This window comes from Oncorhynchus mykiss, chromosome 6 (assembly GCF_013265735.2).
Source record: "Oncorhynchus mykiss isolate Arlee chromosome 6, USDA_OmykA_1.1, whole genome shotgun sequence".
Lineage (NCBI taxonomy): Eukaryota > Metazoa > Chordata > Actinopteri > Salmoniformes > Salmonidae > Oncorhynchus > Oncorhynchus mykiss.
The window spans coordinates 54,809,880-54,834,140 of NC_048570.1; the positions used below are offsets into that span (position 1 = coordinate 54,809,880).

The 24,261-nt window shown below is 43.8% G+C and overlaps 1 protein-coding gene across 2 annotated transcripts in view; it reads left to right on the forward strand.

Moving 5' to 3' along the window:
• LOC110526161 (LARGE xylosyl- and glucuronyltransferase 2) overlaps positions 1-24,261 on the forward strand; it is a 161,354-nt gene that overhangs the window by 16,755 nt on the left and 120,338 nt on the right. For both annotated transcript variants that reach the window (XM_021606819.2, XM_021606822.2), the window contains exon 2: positions 22,849-22,954. The gene's annotated coding sequence lies outside the window, so the exon portion shown is untranslated. The remainder of the gene's footprint in view (positions 1-22,848; positions 22,955-24,261) is intronic.

Below are 24,261 nucleotides of genomic sequence, written 5' to 3' on the forward strand. Positions count from 1 at the left end.
GTTTTGTTTTTTGCGCTACCACTACACAGCTGATTCAAATAATCAACTAATCATCAAGCTTTGATCATTTGAATCAGCTGTGTAGTACTACTGCAAAAAACTAAATGTGCGCCCCTTGGGGTCCAGAGGAACAAGTCCAGGATGCTACACCACAGTATGGTGTAGTATCTTTCTTCAAATGTACTCCAGGGAATACAGTCAGGAAAGGGGAAGCTGAAAAATCAACACCACCTGTGTGTGTAATAAAAAAATATATTTATCTCTATACATACTTACACTACCTTTCAAAAGTTTGAGGTCACTTAGAAATGTCCTTGTTTTTGAAAGAAAAGCACATATTTTGTCCGTTAAAATAACATCAAATTGATCAGAAATGCAGTGTAGACAATGTTAATGTTGTAAATGACTATTGTAGCTGGAAACGGCAGATTATTTTATGGAATATCTACATAGGCGTACAGAGGCCCATTATGTACACTATGCGGTGTCAGAGGAAGGCCCTCTAAATTGTCAAAGACCCCAGCCACCCCAGTCATAGACTGTTCTCTCTACCACCACATGGCAAGCGGTACCTGAGTGCCAAGTCTAGGACAAAAAGGCTTCTCAACAGTTTTTACCCCCAAGCCATTAGACTCCTGAACAGATAATCAAATGGCTACCCGGACTATTTGCATTGTGTGCCACCCCCCAAAACCCTCTTTTTAATCTGCTGCTACTCTCTGTTTATCATATATGCATAGTCATTTTAACTATACATTCATGTACATACTACCTCAATTGGGTCGACCAAACAGTGCCACATTGGCTTACCGGGCTATCTGCATTGTGTCCCGCCACCCACCACCCGCCAATCCCTCTTTTACGCTACTGCTACTCTCTGTTCATCATACATGCATAGTCACTTTAACCATATGTACATGTACATACTACCTCAATCAGCCTGACTAACTGGTGTCTGTATGTAGCCTTGCTACTTTTATAGCCTCGCTACTGTATACAGCCTGTCTTGTTATTGTTGTTTTATTTCTTTACTTACCTATTGTTCACCTAACACCTTTTTTGCACTATTGTTTAGAGCCTGTACATAAGCATTTCACTGTAAGGCGCACGTGACAAATAAACTTCGATTTTATTTGATCAGCAACCATCACACCTGTGTTCCAATGGCACGCTGTGTTAGCTAACCCAAGTTCATAATTTGAAAAGGCTAATTGATCATTAGAAAACCCTTTTGCAATTATGTTAGCACAGCTGAAAACTGTGCTAAACTGGCCTTCTTTAGACTAGTTGAGTATCTGGAGCATCAGCATTTGTGGGTTCGATTACAGGCTCAAAATGGCCAGAAACAAATAACTTTCTTCTGAAACTCTCCAGTGTATTCTTGTTCTGAGAAATGAAGGCTATTCCATGCGAGAAATTTCCAAGAAACTGAAGATCTCGTACAACGCTGTGTACTACTCCCTTCACAGAACAGCCCAAACTGGCTCTAACCAGAAGAGAAAGAGGAGTGGGAGGCCCCGGTGCACAACTGAGCAAGAGGACAAGTACATTAGTGTCTAGTTTGAGAAACAGACGCCTCATAAGTCCTCAACTTGCAGCTTCGGTAAATAGTACCCGCAAAACACCCGTCTCAACGTCAACAGTGAAGAGGCGACTCCGGGATCCTGGCCTTCTAGGCAGAGTTCCTCTGTCCATTATCTGTGTTCTTTTGCCCATCTTAATCTTTTATTTTTATTGGCCAGTCTGAGATATGGCTTTTTCTTTGCAACTCTGCCTAGAAGGCCAGCTTCTCAGAGTCGCCTCTCTGAGTCGTCTCTCTTTTGACTGGTGTATTGCGGGTACTATTTAATGAAGCTGCCTGTTGAGGACACCAACATTCATGTGGTTTTTGGCGTGCCAACCATTGGTTTGTAGCACTGTGTTACACAGCCTTTTACTTAGCAATGTTACCATTCAAATACACATGTTTTGGTGATGTAATTGCTATGTTAAAGGTAAAGAATTGTTTTGCAAATGTACCTGTAAAACTCGTTGAATGAAGAGGTGAATCCCTTGTTCCTGCTGCACCAGGAGGTGTGTGGTGCGGGGATGATACTCCCATCAATTTCTGCTTTGTGCAGGGTCCTACACTATTGATTGAAGTGTTTATGTATGTAGAAATATATTGATTAGAGCCTGGATATGTTTGTGATTTCTGTCCGCGGTGGCGGCTCTGGCGCGGGACGCGGACCCCACTTCGCCATTGTCTTAGTCCGCCTCATTGTCCGCCTCCGTGGCTTACTCACCATGCCCACCCCTCTCAATGACCCCACTGGACAGAGGGGCTGCTTGGGACAGAGGGGCAGCTTCTCGGGACAGAGGGACAGCTGCTCGGGACAGAGGGACACCTGCTCGGGACAGAGGGACAGCTGCTCGGGACAGAGGGACAACTGCTCGGGACAGAGGGGCAGCTGCTCCGGGCGGAGGGGCTCTAGCGGCCCCTGGCTGACTGGCGGCACTGGCGGCCCCTGGCTGACTGGCGGCCCCTGGCTGACTGGCGGCACCTGGTTGACTGGCGGCGCTGGGCTGACTGGCGGCACTGGCGGCCCCTGGTTGACTGGCGGCACTGGCGGCCCCTGGCTGACTGGCGGCACTGGCGGCCCCTGGCTGACTGGCGGCCCCTGGCTGACTGGCGGCACTGGCGGCCCCTGGTTGACTGGCGGCGCTGGCGCTGGGCTGACTGGCGGCACTGGCGGCCCCTGGCTGACTGGCGGCACTGGCGGCCCCTGGCTGACGGGCGGCACTGGCGGCCCCTGGCTGACGGGCGGCACTGGCGGCCCCTGGCTGACGGGCGGCACTGGCGGCCCCTGGCTGACGGGCGGCACTGGCGGCTCCTGGCAGACGGGCGGCACTGGCGGCGCTGGGCAGACGGGCGGCACTGGCGGCGCTGGGCAGACGGGCGGCACTGGCGGCGCTGGGCAGACGGGCGGCACTGGCGGCGCTGGGCAGACGGGAAGCTCCGGCAACGCTGGGCTGAGTAGCTCTCCTAGCGCCGAACAGGCGGGAGACTCCGGCAGCGCTGGAGAGGAGGAAGGCTCTGGTAGCGCCGGAGAGGCGGGAGACTCCGGCAGCGCTGGAGAGGAGAGAGCCCCTGCAAGGATGGGCCGGAGAGACAGCCTGGTACGGGGAGCTGCCACCGGAGGGCTGGTGCGTGGAGGTGGTGACGGATAGACCGGGCCGTGCAGGCGCACTGGAGCTCTTGAGCACCGAGCCTGCCCAACCTTACCCGGTTGAATGGTCCCGGTCGCCCTGCCAGTGCGGCGAGGTGGAATAGCCCGCACTGGGCTATGCAGGCGAACCGGGGACACCGTGCGCAAGGCTGGTGCCATGTAAGCCGGCCCAAGGAGACGCACTGGAGACCAGATGCGTAGAGCCGGCTTCATGGCACTTGGCTCGATGCCCACTCTAGCCCGGCCGATACGCGGAGCTGGAATGTACCGCACCGGGCTGTGCACCCGCACTGGGGACACCGTGCGCTCCACAGCATAACACGGTGCCTGCCCGGTCTCTCCAGCCCCCCGGTAACCACAGGAAGTTGGCTCAGGTCTCCTACCTGGCGTAGCCCTACTCCCTGTTAGTCCCCCCCCAAGAAATTTTTGGGGCTGACTCCCGGGCTTCCATCCACGACGCCGCGCTGCGGTTTTCAACCACTCCACAAATTTCTTGTGAACAAACTATAGTTATGGCAAGTCGGTTAGGACATCTACTTTGTGCATGACAAGTAATTTTCCAACAATTGTTTACAGACAGATAATTTCACTTAATTCACTGTATCACAATTCCAGTGGGTCAGAAGTTTACATACACTAAGTTGACTGTGCCTTTAAACAGCTTGGAAAAATCCAGAAAATATCATGGCTTTAGAAGCTTCTGATACGCTAATTGACATAATTTGAGTGAATTGGGGGTGTACCTGTGGATGTACCTGTGTATGTATTTCAAGGCCTACCTTCAAACTCAGTGCCTTTTTGCTTGACATCATGGGAAAATCAAAATAAATCAGCCAAGACCTCAGAATTTTTTTTAGACCTCCACAAGTCTGGTTCATCCTTGGGAGCAATTTCAAAACATCTGAAGGTACCATGTTCATCTGTACAAACAATAGTACGAGGAACTGGTGAACTTAACAAAATGAGGAGGCAAATCATGAGGAGGCAAATCATGTGGATATATTGAAGCAACATCTCAAGACCTCAGTCAGGAAGTTAATGCTTGGTTGCTAATGGGTCTTCCAAATGCACAATGACCCCAAGCATACTTTCAAAGTTGTGGAAAAATGGCTTAAGGACATCAAAGTCAAGGTATTGGAGTGGCCATCACAAAGCCCTGACCTCAATCATATAGAACATTTGTGGGCAGAACTGAAAAAGCGTGTGCGAGCAATGAGGCCTACAAACCTGACTCAGTTACACCAGCTTTGTCAGGAGGAATGGACCAAAATTCACCCAACCTATTGTGGGAATCTTGTGGAAGGCTCCCCGAAGTTAAACAATTTTAAGGCAATGCTACCAAATACTAATTGAGGTTACGTAAACTTCTGACCCACTGGGAATGTGATGAAAGAAATAAAAGCTTAAATAAATTATTCTCTCTATTCTTATTTTGACATTTCACAATCTTAAAATAAAGTTGTGATCCTACCTGACCTAAGACAGGGAACTTTTACTAGGATTAAATGTCAGGAATTGTGAAAAATTGAGTTTAAATGTATTTGGCTAAGGTGTATATAAACTTCCGACTTCAACTGTACATATAACCTCAATTATCTCGACTAACCGGTGCCCCTGCATATTGACTGTGTATCGTCTCGCTATTGTTATTTTACTGCTGCTCTTTAATTTCTTGTTCCTTTTATTTCTATTCGTATTTTTGGGGTTAGGAGCTTTTATGTAAGCATTTCAGTGTAAGGTTGTATTCGGCTCATGTGACTAATACAGTTTTATTTGATTCGATTTGAAATGGCCGAGCAGGAGTTCTCACATCCAGTTTTCAGAGGAAAAGGAAACTAGACTGATAACATCTGTATCCCTGAAAACCGGAACATACGGTTGCTGTTTTCAACTCCTCTAAGGGTGAGGCGTTGGGGATGGGGTTGAGGATGAGCTTAAACTGCGAGCTACTGCTCAGAGCATTGTGGGTTCAATCCCAGTGCTAGGCACTTGTTTTGTTTGAGCCATATCCCAAAACCTTAACCTTAATGCTCAACTTGATCAAAATCGTGGAATTAAATGCTTAAACTTGAAAGTCAAGGTTAGATTTGGTTTCACTTTTCCTCACTTCTACTGACCGCTAACATAGGCAAGACATGGCAACACACTACACAATCTACAGATGGACCCACACGCAGCCCCAGAAGCCGTAATTGACAGGGCAAGACATCCCATATCACACACACAGGCCACCATAGCAGAGAGATGAGGGCTGCTCCGATTGCGTTCTCTGTGTAGCATCATTACCCACTCTGAAATGAATATCTAGGGCTCTATTTTAACAAACCTAACGCATTGGTAAATCTTAGCACTTTTGGTAGGGCTATAGGTCCGGGGGCGTATCAGAAATACTTTTGCCATTTTCACCGCAGGATTTATTAGCGCAATATCTGGTGGTGGCGCAAAAGGGCTGGGTTTTGATGAATAAATCAATTATAGGTGTGAGGAGGACTTGGCCTCTCACTGGCCAATCAACATGTTTCATGGCTTAATACTGCATGCCTTTGCCTTAAATTCTGTAGGTTATTGATGGCCTTTGCGTTGTCATCAACTCCAATTTGGCTGGGGGAACGGAATATTCTCTTCCTAGTCCATTGTGGATTGACACAGTTCATTAAATGGCATAGGCCAGTGTCCAGGTGTTAATCTTTTTCAGCCTGGAACCCAAATTACACATTTTCTGTTTTCCTGGGACCCAAGCTTTTGAAAATATGCAACTCTGTGTAAATATTAGTACATTTTATTGCCCTTTTGCCTAAAACAAATGCAATATAGACAAAAACAAATAACAATGAAATGAAATACCCACTTAAATAGCAATTCAGGTTTATTTTCCCCCATTAAAAACACTCTTACGTATCTGTCTAGGTTGGAACTGTGGCTGTTAAAATACAATAAATATTTTCATTCTGAACTAGAATAAACTGATTGATCACATCATACAGATGTATAAAAGAACACCACACACACACACACACACACACACACACACACACACACACACACACACACACACACACACACACACACACACACACACACACACACACACACACACACACACACACACACACAGGCTCAGTTTTTGGTAGTTCAACCCCAAGTAACAGTACAGATGAAAGATGATCAGGCCTACTGTACATCTTACTGTAGAAAGTATTGTTGAAACAAAGTCTAATTTGGAACTATTGCTGTTAAAATACAATAAATGTATTGCTTCTGAACTGGAATAAACTGAATGAACTGAATCAAATCACATGTTGAAGTTTAATCTGGGCATGCTCAGCATTGAGTCTTTTTCTGTACTTGTTTTTTTTAAGTATGCAAGAGTTGAGAGAGTTGCTTGCTTGCTAACCCGGTCTGCTAACTGCTAGCTTGCTAGCCCCGGTTTGCTAACTGCAAGCTTTTTAGCACTGGCCTACTAACTGCTAGCTTGTTAGCACTGGCCTGCTAACTGTCTGAATCGCCGTGCCCCCAGCCAGCCCAACTGCTCACTGGACCCATATGTTCACTTGGCTATGCATGCCTCTCTCTAATATCAATATGCCTCATCCATTACTGTCCTGGTTAGTGATTACAGTCTTATTTCACTGTAGAGCCTCTAGCCCTGCTCAATATGCCTTAACCAACCATGTTGATCCACCTACTATCCACATAATCCAGGTCCTGCAGTGCCTAGGTCCATTCCCACTCCCCAGGTGCTCTCATTTGTTGACTTCTGTAACCGTAAAAGCCTTTGCTTCATGCATGTTAACATTAGATGCCTACTCCCTAAGTTTGTTTTACTCACTGCTTTAGCACACTCTGCCAACCCGGATGTCTTAGCCGTGTCTGAATCCTGGTTTAGGAAAACCACCAAAAACCCTGAAATCTACATCCCTAACTTTAACATTTTCCTCCAAGATAGAACTGCCAAAGGGGTCGGTGTTGCAATCTACTGCAAAGATAGCCTGCAGAGTTCTGTCTTACTATCCAGCTCTGTATCCAAACAATTCGATCTTCTACTTCTAAAAATTCACCTTTCCAAAAACAAGTCTCTCACTGTTGCCACTTGCTATAGACCACCCTCTCCCAGCTGTGCCATGGACACCATATGTGAACTGATTGCCCCTTATCTATCTTCTGAGCCCGTGCTACTAGGTGACCTAAACTGGGACATGCTTAACACCCCGGCCATCCTACAATCTAAGCTTGATGCTATCAATGAACCTATCAGGTACAACCCCAAATCCGTAAACACGGGCACCCTCATAGATATCATCCTAACTAACTCGCCCTCCAAAGACACCTCTGCTGTTTTCAATCAAGAGCTCAGCGATCACTGCCTCATTGCCTACATCCGTAATGGGTCTGCGACCAAACTACCACCCCTCATCACTGTCAAACACTCCCTAAAACACTTCTGTGAGCAGGCCTTTCTAATCGACCTGGCCGGGGTATCCTGGAATGACATTGACCTCATCCCATCAGTAGAGGATGCCTGGTTATTCTTTAAAAGTGCCTTCCTCACCATCTTAAATAAGTATGCCCCATTCAAAAAATGTAGAACTAGGAATAGATATAGTCCTTGGTTCACTCCAGGCCTGTCTTCCCTTGACCAGCACAAAAACATCCTGTGGCCTTCTGCATTAGCATCGAATAGCCCCTGTGATATGCAACCTTTCAGGGAAGTTAGGAACAAATATACACAAACAGTTAGGAAAGCTAAGGCTAACATTTTCAAACAGAAATTTGCATCCTTTAGTACAAACTCAAAAAAGTTCTGGGGCACTGTAAAGTCCATGGAGAATAAGAGCACCTCCTCCCAGCTGCCCACTGCTCTGAGGCTAGGAAACACTGTTACCACCGATAAACCCACTATAATTGAGAATTTCAATAAGCATTTCTCTACGGCTGGCCATGCTTTCCACCTGGCTACCAATACCCCAGTCAACTGCCCGGCACCCTCCACAGCAACCCGCAGAAGCCCCCACCATTTCTCCTTCACCCAAATCCAGATAGCTGATGTTCTGAAAGAGCTCCAAAATCTGGAGTGGTCAGAGTGGGGGTGGGACTGGAAACTAGCTGTTATTGGCAGAGAGATTTGGAACTCTTTTTGGATTATTAAGTCATTTAACGCAAACTCCACCCCACCAAAACAGGCCGATATTTCGGGTAGTCTTTTCAAACAGCTCTTACAGTCAATTATTAGTATTCCAACCTCATAGTGTGGAAATATATATAAAACACTGGAAAGTCATGTTTTTGACTGCACTTCGGCACAGTTTCTTAAGGACACCCCTTCCACCTCAGCGCAAGCCAATCCTGGCGCTAGGGTTTGAAAACAGAAGAGAGGCAGCTTTAACAGGTCGAAATTGCAAAGGAGCGTGCGTACAGGTCTTGTGTAAATCTGCAATTAGGTGGTAATTATGTGGTCTTTCCATAAAAGCCTCTCAGAAAATTAAATATCAAAATCAAATCAAATTGTATTGGTCACATACACATATTTAGCAGATGTTATTGCGGGTGTAGCAAAATGATTGTGTTCCTAGCAACAGTGCAGTAGTATCTATAAATTCACACATCTTAAAGTAAAAGAATGGAATTAAGAAATATATCAATATTAGGACGAGCAATGTTGGAGTGGCATTACTAAAATACAGTAGAATAGAATACAGTATAAACATATGAGATGATTAAAGTGATACGTAAACATTGTTAAAGTGACTTGTGATCAATTATTAAAGTGGCCAGTGATTCCCTACCTATGTAAATAGGGAAGCAGCATCTAAGGTGCAGGGTGGTAGCCAGCTAGTGATAGCTATTTAACAGTCTGATGGCCTTGAGTTGAAAGCTGTTTTTCAGTCTCTCGGTCACAGCTTTGATGCACCTGTACTGACGACATGATAGCGAGTGAACAGCGGGTGAACAGGCAGTGGCTCGGGTGGTTGATGTCTTTGATGATCATTCTGGCCTTCCTGTGACATCAGGTGCTGTAGGTGTCCTGGAGGGCAGGCAGTGTGCCCCCGGTGATGCGTTGGGCGACCGCACCACCCTCTGGAGAGCCCTGCGGTTACGGGCAGTGCAGTAGCCATACCAGGCGGTGATACAACCTGATAGGATGCTCTCAATTGTGCATCTTTAAAAGTTTCGAGGGTTTTAGGGCCCAAGACAAATTTATTCAGCCCCCTGAGGTTGAAGAGGCGCTGTGGCGCAGAAGAACTTGAAGCTTTTCACCTTCTCCACTGCGGTCTCGTCGATGTGGATAGCGACGTGCTCCCTCTGCTGTTTCCTGAAGTCCACAATCAGGTCATTCATTTTGTTGACGTTGAGGGAGAGGTTATTTTCCTGGCACCACTCCGCCAGGGCCCTCACCTGTTCACTGTAGGCTGTCTCGTCATTGTTAGTAATCAGCCTACTACTGTTGTGTCGTCTTCATGATTGAGTTGGAGGTGTGAGTGGCCACACAGTCATGGGCGAACAGGGAGTACAGAAAGGGACTAAGCACACACCCTTGTAGGTCCCCTGTATTGAGGATCAGCAAAGTGGAGGTGTTGTTTCCTACCTTCACCACCTGAGGGAGGGAGGCCTGTCAGGGAGTCCAGGACCCAGTTGCACAGCACAGGGTTCAGACCCAGGGCCCTGAGCTTAATGATGAGCTTGGAGGGTACTATGATGTTGAATGCTGAGCTATAGTTAATGAACAGCATTCTTACATAGGTATTCCTCTTGTCCAGATGGGATAGGGCTGTGTGCAGTGTGATGGCGATTGCATCGTCTGTTGATCTATTGGGGCGGTAAGAAAATTTAAGTGGGTCTAGGGTGTCCGGTAAGGTAGAGGTGCTATGATCCTTAACTAGCTTCTCAATGGACATGATGTTGGCAGTCCACAAACAGGAGGTGGAATTCCAGAGCTCACAGGTGTGCCTGGCATGGATTAGCCTACCCGAATGTGGTTAACTATTTCAGCACCATTTTGTGCTGCCATGAGACAAGCATGGGGACTGGTCTTGATAAATCTATGAGATTTTCATTGAATCTCCGTTTGGGTATTGGTTAGCCTGCAATTAGGGTGTGTAAATGTTAGGATTCACTCGCAGTCACTTAGTAGCCTACTCCCAACCAGTCACGTTGTACAGTGCCATATATTCCTACAATTTTCTTGGAATAAAAACACCATAATATAATGAAGCTGCATTTCTTAAAATCAATCCCATATACTATGTTCTTACAAAGATGCCCTCCAGTGGTCAAACTAGAACTATCCAGGATTAATGGCAACAATGGCTGACACTTAAATAACGTGCCATGGAATTCTGCGGCAGCCCGCAAGTGTGCTGCGGTACGACACAACTTTTAAACACTGTATGTTCAATTGCCCTGGGGGGTACAAACAAAGGATTCAATTCGGGATTCGTATTCCTGGTCTTAATACAGTTGAGTTACCACCCCTCTGATATCCGAAAGTTATTTCCAGCTGTATGTATTAACACAAAAAACATTCTGGGCTAATAATGTAAGAAAAAATACACCCCCAAAAAATACTGCAAAGTTCATATATTACGAATTATAAATTGCTCCACTTACAAATAAAGGTGAGCGAGTGTGTGTGAGAGAGAATATTTTTCTGTGCTTCACTCGACAACCATGGACCATGACGTTAAAACACACTTCACCCAGACATAAACACAGTATTTTACAGTGGACACTGCACAGCCCGAGTCAGCAGAAACAGCCTCTCTTGGCAGTGTAGAGACAGTTTGAAATGTGCTATTTTCACATGACCCTCCACTTATACTCTAAAATAAATTATTAAACTAATAACAACAACTGTAGCGTCCCTGTGTTTTTCTAAATGTGGATATGAACTTTGCCGCTTCAGAATGCTTTTGTGGTACAGTCGATACCACGCAGGGCTACAGGCCAGAAGGTTGAGGGTTCGCCGACCACCATGGACGGGCTCTCTCTCCCTGCCTGTTTCATTACACTAAGATCCGAGCCGGTTGCAGACAATGATCCGCTGGGGGAAAATCTGATTTTCAACATTTTGAAGCCATAATAATATAAAATATATGCAATTAATTTTCCACCAACAGGTGTCTGTGCCAATGCACCACAAAACCAATAAAGAAAGCATCCTGACTTCGGCACAATATCATGGTTTGCGTTTTCAGCACCACAGTAGACTGTCAATCTCAAAAAGACAGAAAATACTTCCTTCTCTACCTTGTAGACCTACACGTTATTGAAGGCTTGACGCCGAATGTAATTCAACTTGTTGGTGTTTCGTAACAATTGTCTCTTTCAAATGGCTGCTGTCAGTAAAAACAAATATATGTACACACAGTACAAAGATTGCACAATAAAGTCGGGGACTTATTTCCATTGTGGTCCCTATTTTTTTTTTACATACTGTACACTGAGTATACAAAACATTAAGAACACATGTTCTTTCCATGACAGACTGACGAGGTGAATCCAGGTGAAATCTATGATCCCCTTATTGATGTCACTTGTTAAATCCACTTCAATCAGTGTAGATGAAGGGGAGGATTAAAGAAGGATTTTTAAGCCTTGAGACAATTGAGACATGGATTGTGTATGTGTGCCGGTCAGAGGGTGAATGGGCAAGACACAAAAATGTAAGTGCCTTTTGAACGGGGTATGGTAGTAGGTGCCAGGTTCATCGGTTTGTGTCAAGAACTGCAATGCTGATGGGTTTTTCATGCTCAACAGTTTCCTGTGTGTATCAAGAATGGTCCACCACTCAAAAAACATCCAGCCAACTTGACACAACTGTGGGAAACATTGGAGTCAACATGGGCCAGCATCCCTGTGTAACGCTTTCAACACCTTGTAGAGTCCATGCCCTGACGAATTGAAGCTGTTCTGAGGGCAAAAAGGATGGAGGGGGGTGTGCAACTTAATATTAGGAGTGTTCCTAATGTTTGGTATGTACGGTGAGTTAAATTATTCATACCCCTGGTCTTATTCCAGATTCTACAGCCTGAATTCAAAATGTATTATTTATTTTCTCACCCATCTACACACAATACCCCATAATGACAAAGTGAAGACATGTTTTTAGAAATGTTTGCACATTTATTGAAAAGGAAATACAGACATCTAGTTTACATAAGTATTCACACGGCTGAGCCAATACTTTGCAGAAGCACCTTTGGCGGCGATTACATATTTGAGTCGTCTTGGGTATGTCTGTATCAGCTTGGCACATCTGGGTTTGGGGATTTTCTCCCATTCTTCCTTGCAGATTTTCTCACGCTCTGTTAAGTTCGATGGTGAGCAGCGGTGAACAGCAATCTTCAAGTTTTTCCACAGATTTTCAATGGGATTCATGTCTGGGCGTTTGCTGGGCCACTTAAGGACTTTCACATTCTTATTCTGAAGCCATTCCAGCATTCTTTTCTCTGTATGCTTGGGGTCATAGTCCTGTTGGAATGTAAATCTTTGAGCCCCATTCTAAGGTTGTTTGCACTCTGATGCAGGTTCTCATCAAGGACTTGCCTGTATTTTGCTCCATTCATTTCCTCTTGTCTCCTTACCAGTCTCCCAGTCCCTGCCACTGAAAAGCATCCCCATAGAATGATGCTGCCACCACTATGCTTCACAGTAGGGATGGTGTTAGACCGGTGATGAGCTGTGCCTGGTTTTCTCCAGACTTAGCACTTTGTGTTCAGGCTAAAGAGTTACATTTCTGTCTCATCAGACCACATCATCTTTTGCCTTATGATCTGTCTTTCACATGCCTTTGTGCAAACTCCAGGTGTGCTGTCATGTGCCTTTTTTCTCTCAGGAATGGCTTCAGTCTGGCCATTCTCCCATAAAGCCCAGATTGGTGAAGTACTGTAGAGACTGTTGTCTTTCTGGCAGGTTCTCCCATCTCAGCCAAGGAACTCTGTAGTTCTGTCAGAGTGGTCGTTGGGCTGTTGTTCACCTCCCTGACCAAGGTCCTTCTTGCCCGGTTGCTCAGTTTGGTCGGACGGCCAGCTCTAGGCAGAGTCTGGGTAGTTCCATATTTTTTTTCCTTTTTTTCCTTCTGTACCTTTCAGACTCTGCTCTGGATTACTGACCTCTGCCTGCCCTTGACCTGTCGTTTGCCTACCCCCTGTTCTTGTAATACACTTCTGTTACTTCGAACTGTCTGCATCTGGGTCTTATCCTGAGGTCTGATAAATTGAGACATTTTCATTGGCTAAATTAAGTCAGATCTGTCCAAATTAAGTCTGAATTGTCTGTTAGGTTTTAGGTAGGCCTGTTGTAAAATGATTATCATTAGCCTATTGCTGTCATATGTTGGGTACAGTAGGGATGAGGCTTTCTAGGTAATTGCTGCAATATAGCCTGTTCAAAACTTTGGTTTAATATTGTTTTTTTTTTATTCTGTTGAACCATTTTCTTTGGCCAAATATTTGCCATGTCATACTGTAATATCCTGCTCATATTTTCCCTATAAACAATGGCTTGACTTGCTTTTGATATTACCTTAATACACTTTTGTGAAGATTCGGTGCGGGTTGGCTATTAGCCTATTATACTGCAGGCCTGATATGAGAGTCGTGCGCACCGGCGCTCCAACTGACTCCGACAGTTGAACTTGTGGTGAGGAAGAATGTTTTAGGCCTACGAGAGTTACTCCTATAATCATATATCTGTATAGCAGATCTGACAAGGATAAATAAATGCATGTTGGTGTCGTACCATGCCACCTGCATTTCGCTCTCTCTTTCTCTCTCTCTGGGGCTAGGCCTAACATGCTGACCAGACCGCACGCAGGAGATGAGGAGGAGATGGCACGTGGGTTTATGCTCCTAAAAACCAATGAGGAGATGGGAGAGGTTGGACTTTTAGCGCGTTGAGCGTCAAGTGTATGTGTACATTTAGTTTTGCAACGCTTCCGCACGCGACACATCCGGTCTGGTCAGCATGTTCGCTTCTCTTCCTTTTTGTATTTTATTTTTTCAATACTAATATCATACAATGGGACTGAGCTTATAGGCCTATGTATGCAATGCATTTAGTGCTGAAATCTGACAACTGAAATCTGACAACTCAACTGTTTATTATTTTAGGGAAATATTAAACAATAGACTATAGAGTTTTGCATATGTGTCACGAACCGGCTCGAAGTCCGTAACAAAAAGGGAGACAATGTGGAGATTAGGAATAACAAAAATAGATTTATTAACTGAAGTAACGTAAATACAATTAAGAATGATGTGTGTAGTCAGTAATCAGTAGTGTAAGTGAGTGGTTGCGTACATTAATGTGATGAGGGGTGTTGTAAGGTGCTAAAGCAAACAAACAAAACGTCCACAAAAATGCCACAACCAAAATCTAACAGTGTGTCTGCGTGGAGAGAGTCTCCTCAATGAATGGAGAAGAGGTGTATTTATCCCGGAACACACCCGAGCCCAGGTGTGTCCCATGTCGCTGACGACCCTCCCAGCTCTGCGCGCCGACATTCTAATAAGGAAAACAAGAGCCAAGAGAAAGGATACGGAAAACGGAGTGGGAAGGTTGTCACATATGCACACACATCGGAATTAGAAACATAAGGAATAGTGGTTTTGTAATATGTTGTAGGCTGTTTTTAAAGAACATGTAAATTCGGCTCATTTGGCCAATATCCCTTGTTTATTGTTTATTGATGGCGCTAATGGGTTATGTACCTGCTAAATTAAGCTCTTCCCTGCTCCGGCGCAGTGTTTCCATTAACCTAGCTTTTGGCTGAATTTTCTTTTTTTACAGAAATTGTTTGGGAGAAGAAAAAAATTATATAGATATTTTTAGCCTATTCGTTGATGGAAATACCAGTCGATGAAAATACATTTGACCGGTCATGCTTATCGGTCAATTTGCATAATTTAGTGGAATTAAATTGGCGGACGTGTATATTCCTTATGAATCTTATTTAGCCTATCACACACACACGCACACAAACACGGCATACATATACAGCACTTTTATAAGCCCAATCATTGCCCAACAATTCTAAATGCAATCGTGTGTTAAACATTGTTTTAATGGCCACGATTGAAATTAGCTAAAAAATGTTTTGCCTATTTCTCAACTAGTACACGGTCTTCAGAAAGTATTCTCACCCCTTGACATTTTCCCAATTTTGCTGTGTTGCAGCCTGAATTTAAAATGTCTTAAGGCCTGAATTTAAAACGTCGTTAATTATTCCGTTTAAATTTAATTACACAGTCCCCCATATTGTCAAAGTGGAATGATGTTTTTTTTTACATTTTCACTAATTAATAAAAAAATGCAAAGGTGAAATGTCCTGAGTCTAAGTACTCAACCCCTTTTGTTATGGTAAGCCTAAATCAATTCAGGATTTAAAATATGCTGAAGCTTAATAATTATGCTTATGATTATGCTTAATAATAAGTTGCATGGACTTATTCTAGTGCAATGATAGTGTGTTCAATAGTAGTAGTTAACATGATTTTTTAATGGCTACCTCATTTTTGTACCCCACACACGTACAATTATCATGTAATAAATAACTTCATCATGCTCAAAGGGATATTCAATGTCTGTTTTTTTGTATGTTTTCTTTTAGCCATTTACCAATAGGTGCACCTCTTTGCGAGGCAGTGGGAAACCTCCCTGGTCTTTGTGGTTAAATCGGTTTTGAAAATTCACTTTAAATGACATTCAGCTTATAAATGCTTCATAAAGCCTTCGTAATGTCTTCATAAGCCTTACATGAATGTATAACAAAGCATCTATAACTATGTCATGCTTTATAAAGGGTTCATAAATGTGTGTGCCATAATCACCAATGTAAAATATGAAACACAGTGAGGGAAAAAAGTATTTGATCCCCTGCTGATTTTGTACGTTTGCCCACTGACAAAGAAATGATCAGTCTATAATTTTAATGGTAGGTTTATTTGAACAGTGAGAGACAGAATAACATTAAAAAAATCCAGAAAAACGCATGTCAAAAATGTTATGAATTGATTTGCATTTTAATGAGGGAAATAAGTATTTGACCCCTCTGCAAAACATGACTTAGTACTTGGAGGCAAAACCCTTGTTGGCAATCACAGAAGTCAGACGTTTCTTGTAATTGGCCACCAGGTTGACACACATCTCAGGAGGGATTTTGTCCCACTCCTCTTTGCAGATCTTCTCCAAGTCATTAAGGTTTCAAGGCTGACATTTGGCAACTCGAACCTTCAGCTCCCTCCACAGATTTTCAATGGGATTAAGGTCTGGAGACTGGCTATGCCACTCCAGGATCTTAATGTGATTCTTCTTGAGCCACTCCTTTGTTGCCTTGGCCGTGTGTTTTGGGTCATTGTCATACTGGAATACCCATTCACGACCCATTTTCAATGCCCTGGCTGAGGGAAGCAGGTTCTCATCCAAGATTTGACGGTACATGGCCCTGTCCATCGTCCCTTTGATGCGGTGAAGTTGTCCTGCCCCCTTAGCAGAAAAACACCCCCAAAGCATAATGTTTCCACCTCCATGTTTGACGGTGGGGATGGTGTTCTTGGGGTCATAGGCAGCATTCCTCCTCCTCCAAACACGGCGAATTGAGTTGATGCCAAAGAGCTCCATTTTGGTCTCATCTGACCACAACACTTTCACCCAGTTGTCCTCTGAATCATTCAAATGTTCATTGGCAAACTTCAGACGGGCATGTATATGTGCTTTCTTGAGCACATATAGCGCCTTGCGGGCGCTGCAGGATTTCTGTCCTTCACGGCGTAGTGTGTTACCAATTGTTTTCTTGGTGACTCTGGTCCCAGCTGCCTTGAGATCATTGACAAGATCCTCCCGTGTAGTTCTGGGCTGATTCCTCACCGTTCTCATGATCATTGCAACTCCACGAGGTGATTATCAGAATGACCCTTCAGTGCTTCTGTGTGTGTGTTATGTGTGTGCCAGTGCGAGTGGGCCTGAGGGGAGAGAGCGCAACATTTCAGCAACAGGTATAATAAAATGACAGACGACATTCAAACTAGATAGCCAATTCAAAATGTGTAGCAGTTCTTGCTAGTGAACTATTGCAAACTAAGCATTCATTTCATTGTCGTCTTTCCATCGGCACTATAGCCTAAATAAATATGCACCGTTGGAAATCTAAGATTCCCTTCTATTTAACCGTAGCCATGTAATTGCGTCATCAAACACATAAAAAAATAGCTTAATTGACATAACATGCTACGCATAGATCTCCCTGAAACATGAATGTTTGAGCCTTAAACAGTACACTACATGACCAAAAGTATATGGACACCTGCTCGTCGAACATCTCATTCCAAAATCATGGGCATTAATATGGAGTTGGTCCCCCCTCAGCATCCACTCTACTGGGATAGCGTTCCACAATGTTGGAACATTGCTGCAGGGACTTGCTTCCGTTCAGCCACGAGCATTAGTGAGGTCGGCCACTGATTAGGCCTGGCTCGCAGTCAGTGTTCCAACTCATACCAAAGGTGTTAGATGGGGTTGAGGTCAGGACTCTGTGCAGGCCAGTCAAGTTCTTCCACACCGATCTCAACAAACCATTTCTGTATGGACCTCGTTTTGCGCACGGTGGCATCGTCACGCTGAAACAGGTAAGGGCCTTCCCCTAATTGTTACCATAAAGTTGGAAGCTCAGAATCGTCTAGAATGTCATTGTGTGCTGTAGTGTTACGATTTCCCTTCATAGCCCTTTGTAATGTTTAATGTAACTGCATTGATAAACTTTTTGAAACTTCATGTATTTGTATTGTTTAAAAAACTATATAAATAAAAGGAAAGTTCTGGTTTGAACCTGTCTTTTAAAGTTTTTGTTTTAGCTGTTAATGATAATTCCATTAGAGGTAATACATTTGTGTTGACATCATTAAGCCTTTATGTATGTGTTATGAATGACCAAAATGTATCTGACTTTATAGTAAGCACAGCGTCATATGATATAAGACATGTTTGTATGTGTTAAGAATGACCAAATGTGTCTCATTTCAAGCAAGCTATTACAGGACACTACATAACGTGTCAATAAATAGGTGATAAATCTTCTGACGATTGATGAAGGTTCGCATGATCCACGGGCTTCTGTAGGGTTTGAGGTATTTAAAGAGGCTGATGAAACAGCAAAGTTTGTGTGCGCGCGCTTGTGTGTGTGTGTGTGTTACCTGAGACTACTGCACAATGTACAATTCCTCTTCTGTTCCCATGCTGGAGGCCAAGGCTTCATTGCAACGGTGCCAACATTTTGTGGCTGATTTTTATGCGGGAGAATGTGACAAAAACATGATTTCGTCCAGCACCCCACGGTATAGCTTGTTCTATTGTTGTGTGCGTGTTTTGTGCACTGAGAAACATGTAACTTGGTTTCAGACAGAGCTTGACTTGAGGATGAAAGAAGTGCAGGAGCTGTTTTTTCCCGAGTCGGTCCATTATATTATGCAATAGAGACCATGGATTATTCACTCTTAAGGGATCAGTCACATTTTCCATGTCTTCTCCATGACTTGGAACTTGTCAACATGTGGTCAATCCACCATCTGGAGAGCTCCTGGGTGTGCAGGCTTGACTTTTAATCCAGCCCTGAAACACCCTAGTCTACTTGTCAAAGTCCCGCTGAGCAGCTGATGTTTAGGCTCAGCTGCGAAGTGGTAGGCCATACCACTTGGGGACGGCCGTATTCTGTTTCTGCATGACAATGCCTCCGAGCACAAAGCAAGGTCCATACAGTAATGGTTTGTTGAGATCTGGTGTGGAGGAAGTTGACTGGCCTGCCCAGAGCCTTGACCTCAACCCCATTGAACACTTTTGGGATGAATTGGAACGCCGACTGAGAGCCAGGTCTAATCGCCCAACATCAGTGCCCGACCTCACTAATGCTCTTGTGGCTGAATGGAAGCAAGCTCCCTGCAGCAATATTCTGCACTACAGAAACACCTCTAACCAAACAGTGCATGCACACTGAATTGAAGATAACTTTTCTTTTCCTAGAACTCAAAGGTCCCCTGATGTGGTTTAAGCATTGTTGTGAATAATCAATAATGATCAAGAACCAATTTGACAGAGCTTGAAGAACTTTGAAATGAATAATGGGCAAATAGTGCACAATCCAGGTGTGGAAAGAGACGAGAAAGACTCACAGCTGTAATCGGTACCAAAGGTGCTTCTCCAAAGTATTGACTCGGGGGTGTGAATACTTATATAAATTAGATATTTTTCTATTTAATTTTCAATACATTTGCAAGAATTTCTAAAAACATGTCTTCACTTGGTATTTTAGGGGTATTGTGTGTAGATGGGTGAGAAAATGTTTTATTGCATCCATTTTGATTTCAAGCTGTAACACAAGACAATGTGGAACAAGTCAAAGGGTTTGAGTACTTTCTGAAGGCACAAGGGGGAGTTTAAGTACAATTCTTACAAACTTGTTTTGGCTGGTCTGTATCGTATTCTTTAGCTGTTTGAGGCTGCTGTTCAACCATGATGTGCTGTCATAATCGAAGTGACAACGTACTAGCACACTTTCCAGAGTCTCTAGGGTGTCTGTAGCTAGGTTTCCATCCAATTGAAAACACATTTTTATGTTCATTTTCCAAGATCTGCATAAAAACAATATCTGCATTTTCTCATCAGTTGTGTTTCCATCAAATTTACTTGTTGCGGATAGAAGTCTGTGCGCAAATACATAGGGCACGTAAAAAAATAACTTTTACTGTTAAATTCCCATGTACCGAATTAAAACTCAGTGAAATAGGTTTCCATCACATTTTCACCTTTAGGCCTACTGATGGTTTTGTCACACAAAAAAAATGTGCATTGGTATGAAAATGTGCTTACTCTGGTATTGGCTCTAGGCAACAGCTTCCAGATACATTGCGGGTATAGCCTATTACACAATGAAATTATTATGGACAAAAATGTGAGAGAATTTTTTTCATTGTCAAATGGCAGCCAAGGGCTGAGCATCATGTCACCAGAATAAGACCCTCGATTATTCCTTTGAAAGTAGCGTCAAGCTCATCACCGTGCACTTTCACCAACCTGTGAAGTTAATCATAACTCGTTTTATATGTGGACTAATAAATTGCATGCTTTCCCGGGATGTCTTGAAATCTTTATCCAACATGTGCTTTACTCGCATGAACAGGTAGAATGGCAACCTTGCTAATGTCAAGCCATTTTGAGGATGCCGGAATTATATTGAAGGACTACCGGATACTTTTCAAGTAGCCTAATCGGATTACAACATTGCGACTGGTTGTGTTTATGCCACATATGAAAGGCAATGCATTTGGCAAGTTCAATGATACATATTTAGGCTGAAATGAAGCATTAGGTTCTAGGTGCACGAGGAACAGCTGCTCGGACACTGGACTGAGAGTGCAGGTCCTCCCTTGTCCTTTATAACTTTAGAGAAACATGAAATGAGAGAGAGAGAGAGAGGTAATGGATTTGTGCTGTAATGGATGGGTCCTCTGTTTACTGCTGGCTTTACTACCCCACTTAGTGCACTCTGCCGGCATTTCAGAGGCTGAGGAAGACAACATGTTATAGTGTTACAGAGAAACAGTGTAAAATGTAATCAGACACTGTGCAAGGTTTTGTACCTACTATATATTATCTGTGTTACAGGAAGTGAAGACAATAATAGCAATGTCCTCTCTATGTACAACAAACATGTCTGTTGACTTTATTGGTGAAATTGTGAGAGCGAGAGTGCGACCATCTGTGTCCTGTATTCAATTCAGACAAACTTCCCATTATAGTGCCTCTCTCTCTCTCTCTCTCTAACGGTTTCTTCATGCTTTTACCTCACCAGTCACCTTCAGCGATATATGGAGTTCAGATGTTACGATGTCCACCAATGTCTAGGACAAATGAAGAAATGGACGAAAACATTGTGTGATATCTTCCTACCTGTAATGTAGGCTTTTCCCACGGACCAAGAACTGGTTCTATCATTGTTGTTTCCACGTCATTTCAATGAAATGACATTGAACCAACATGGACTCGATGTTTAATTGACTTGTGGGTTATAAATGTGAGAAATCTGACCTCCCTCTCTGACTATAGGCCTAATGTGTCTCAGTAGGTCTGACATTTCCTGCTTGGTTTTCCTGCTCCTCTTTATTCGATCCACGCCGACTGGTTGGGGGGGGGGTTTAAGAACATATTTACGTCCCATATCAAAATGAGCCCCCCTCCTCCTGGGATTAACACGCCACCTTGCAACATGGACACGCAATGATGGTTTTGTGGTAAAAGCTTGGGCTTGGTCTGCAGTTGCTGGTGTGTGTGTGCGCGAGCTGCTCAGGTGTGTGTATTTGTGTGTGTACTGTGGAACGTCAGCTAGTCAAGCTCCAGTGGTCTGCCAGCTTGGATTAAATCGTGTGTGTGTGTGTGTGTGTGTGTGTGTGTGTGTGTGTGTGTGTGTGTGTGTGCACATGCGTATGAGAGAGAGCGTGCGTCTGTTTGTGTGTGTCTCTGTCTCTCAGTCACACACCTTCCCCAGCCCATCGAACCACATGGCTGCCTTCTCCAGATCACTGACTTACTATGGATCAGTCTCTTTCATAGTCTAGACAGTTTTATATGGATCACGTTCATTTATATCACTCTTTCCCTTCTCTCTCTCTCTTGCGCAACTGTAGAAGTTCTCCTTTACGTTACACATACAAGTTAATTTTCCACTCTAGTGACCATATTTCACATCCTAATTCCCTCAACACTCCTTTTACAGTAAGTATTTTCATACGATTTCTATTCAAATCGCATTACTTTCTCACCGAAACATCTCTCCTCCTCTCTCAACCAAAGCTGGTGCGTTCTTTTATCCATGTGAGGACGTCAACGTTTTGATCTCTGTATTGTGACTGATGTGTTGATGCTGCTCTCTGAGAGCGCTACTCAGATTAGCATGAGGATACAGCACAGTGCTCCTCTCTCTACAGAACAATTCAATTACATGAATGTGATTAGCGTCTGAGCTTTCTGCGCTGTGCCTTTTTTTCATTTGGAGCTTCTTGATAATTCATAGGCATTGTTCCTGACTCGCATTTAACCTGCTTACGCTTTTACCCCAACCTCCCTGGTGTCTATCAACTATCTTCAACAAGATACATTTTCCCGAAAATGAATTCCTCCAAAAGAGAATAAGGCATCAGTTTGAGCTTTTTGATGAAAGGTTGTGAATATTTTAGGAGTCTGCGTATGGTGCTGGTAAGAGGTTTTCTTTGCAATCAGAATTCATAGAGCCATGACATGGAACTCTATTCCACATCAACTAACTGATGCAAGCATTAAAATTTGATTAAAAAAAACAGTTAAAAATACACCTTATGGAACAGCGGGACTGTGAAGCAGGCAGACACAAGCATACACACACACACACACGGTAACATACGCACTATACACACACGTACACATGGATTTTGTGTTGTAGATATGTGGTAGTGGAGTAGAGGCCTGAGGGCACCCACTTATTGTGTTGTGAAATCTGTTATGAATGTAATGTTTTTTTTTTTAATTGTTAATTCATTTTGCTTTGCATTATTGCTTAGCTAATGGGGATCCATAATAAACACAAATACAAAATGGCTTCCCTTTCTCTTTCCATTTGGAGGTCAAGCTTCTATTTCTGAAGAGGGGAAAAGGGCAGTGAACATTGAAGAAAGAAAGCTGAAACTTGACAACTGCCTCAGCCCCCTGTGACACACAGAACATTTCTGGTAAGTGTACTCTCTTTCTTGCTCTCTCTCTCTCATTCCGCTACCCCATGCTCCTCTGCTCTTCATTTCCATCTCTGTCTATATACAGTGGGGCAAAAAAGTATTTAGTCAGCCACCAATTGTGCAAGTTCTCCCACTTAAAAAGATGACAGAGGCCTGTAATCATAGGTTTCATCATAGGTACACTTCAACTATGACAGACAAAACGAGAAAAGAAAATCCAGAAAATCACATTGTAGGATTTTTAATGAATTTATTTACAAATTATGGTGGAAAATAAGTACAAACAAGCAAGATTTCTGGCTCTCACAGACCTGTAACTTCTTCTTTAAGAGGTTCCTCTGTCCTCCACTCGTTACCTGTATTAATGGCACCTGTTTTAACTTGTTATCAGTATAAAAGACACCTGTCCACAACCTCAAACAGTCACACTCCAAACTCCACTATGGCCAAGACCAAAGAGCTGTCAAAGGACACCAGAAACAAAATTGTAGACCTGCACCAGGCTGGGAAGACTGAATCTGCAATAGGTAAGCAGCTTGGTTTGAAGAAATCAACTGTGGGAGCAATTATTAGGAAATAGAAGACATACAAGACCACTGATAATCTCCCTCGATCTGGGGCTCCACGCAAGATCTCACCCCGTGGGGTCAAAATGATCACAAGAACGGTGAGCAAAAATCCCAGAACCACACGGGGGGACCTAGTGAATGACCTGCAGAGAGCTGGGACCAAACTAAAAAAGCCTACCATCAGTAACACAGTACGCCGCCAGGGACTCAAATCCTGTAGTGCCAGACGTGTCCCCCTGCTTAAGCCAGTACATGTCCAGGCCCATCTGAAGTTTACTAGAGAGTATTTGGATGATCCAGAAGAAGATTGGGAGAATGTCATATGGTCAGATGAAACCAAAATATAACTTTTTGGTAAAATCTCAACTCGTCGTGTTTGGAGGACAAAGAATGCTGAGTTGCATCCAAAGAACACCATACCTACTGTGAAGCATGGGGGTGGAAACATCATGCTTCGGGGCTGTTTTTCTGCAAAGGGACCAGGACGACTGATCCGTGTAAAGGAAAGAATGAATGGGGCCATGTATCGGGAGATGTTGAGTGAAAACCTCCTTCCATCAGCAAGGGCATTGAAGATGAAACGTGGCTGGTTCTTTCAGCATGAGAATGATCCTAAACACACCGCCCGGGCAACGAAGGAGTGGCTTCGTAAGAAGCATTTCAAGGTCCTGGAGTGGCCTAGCCAGTCTCCAGATCTCAACCCCATAGAAAATCTTTGGAGGGAGTTGAAAGTCT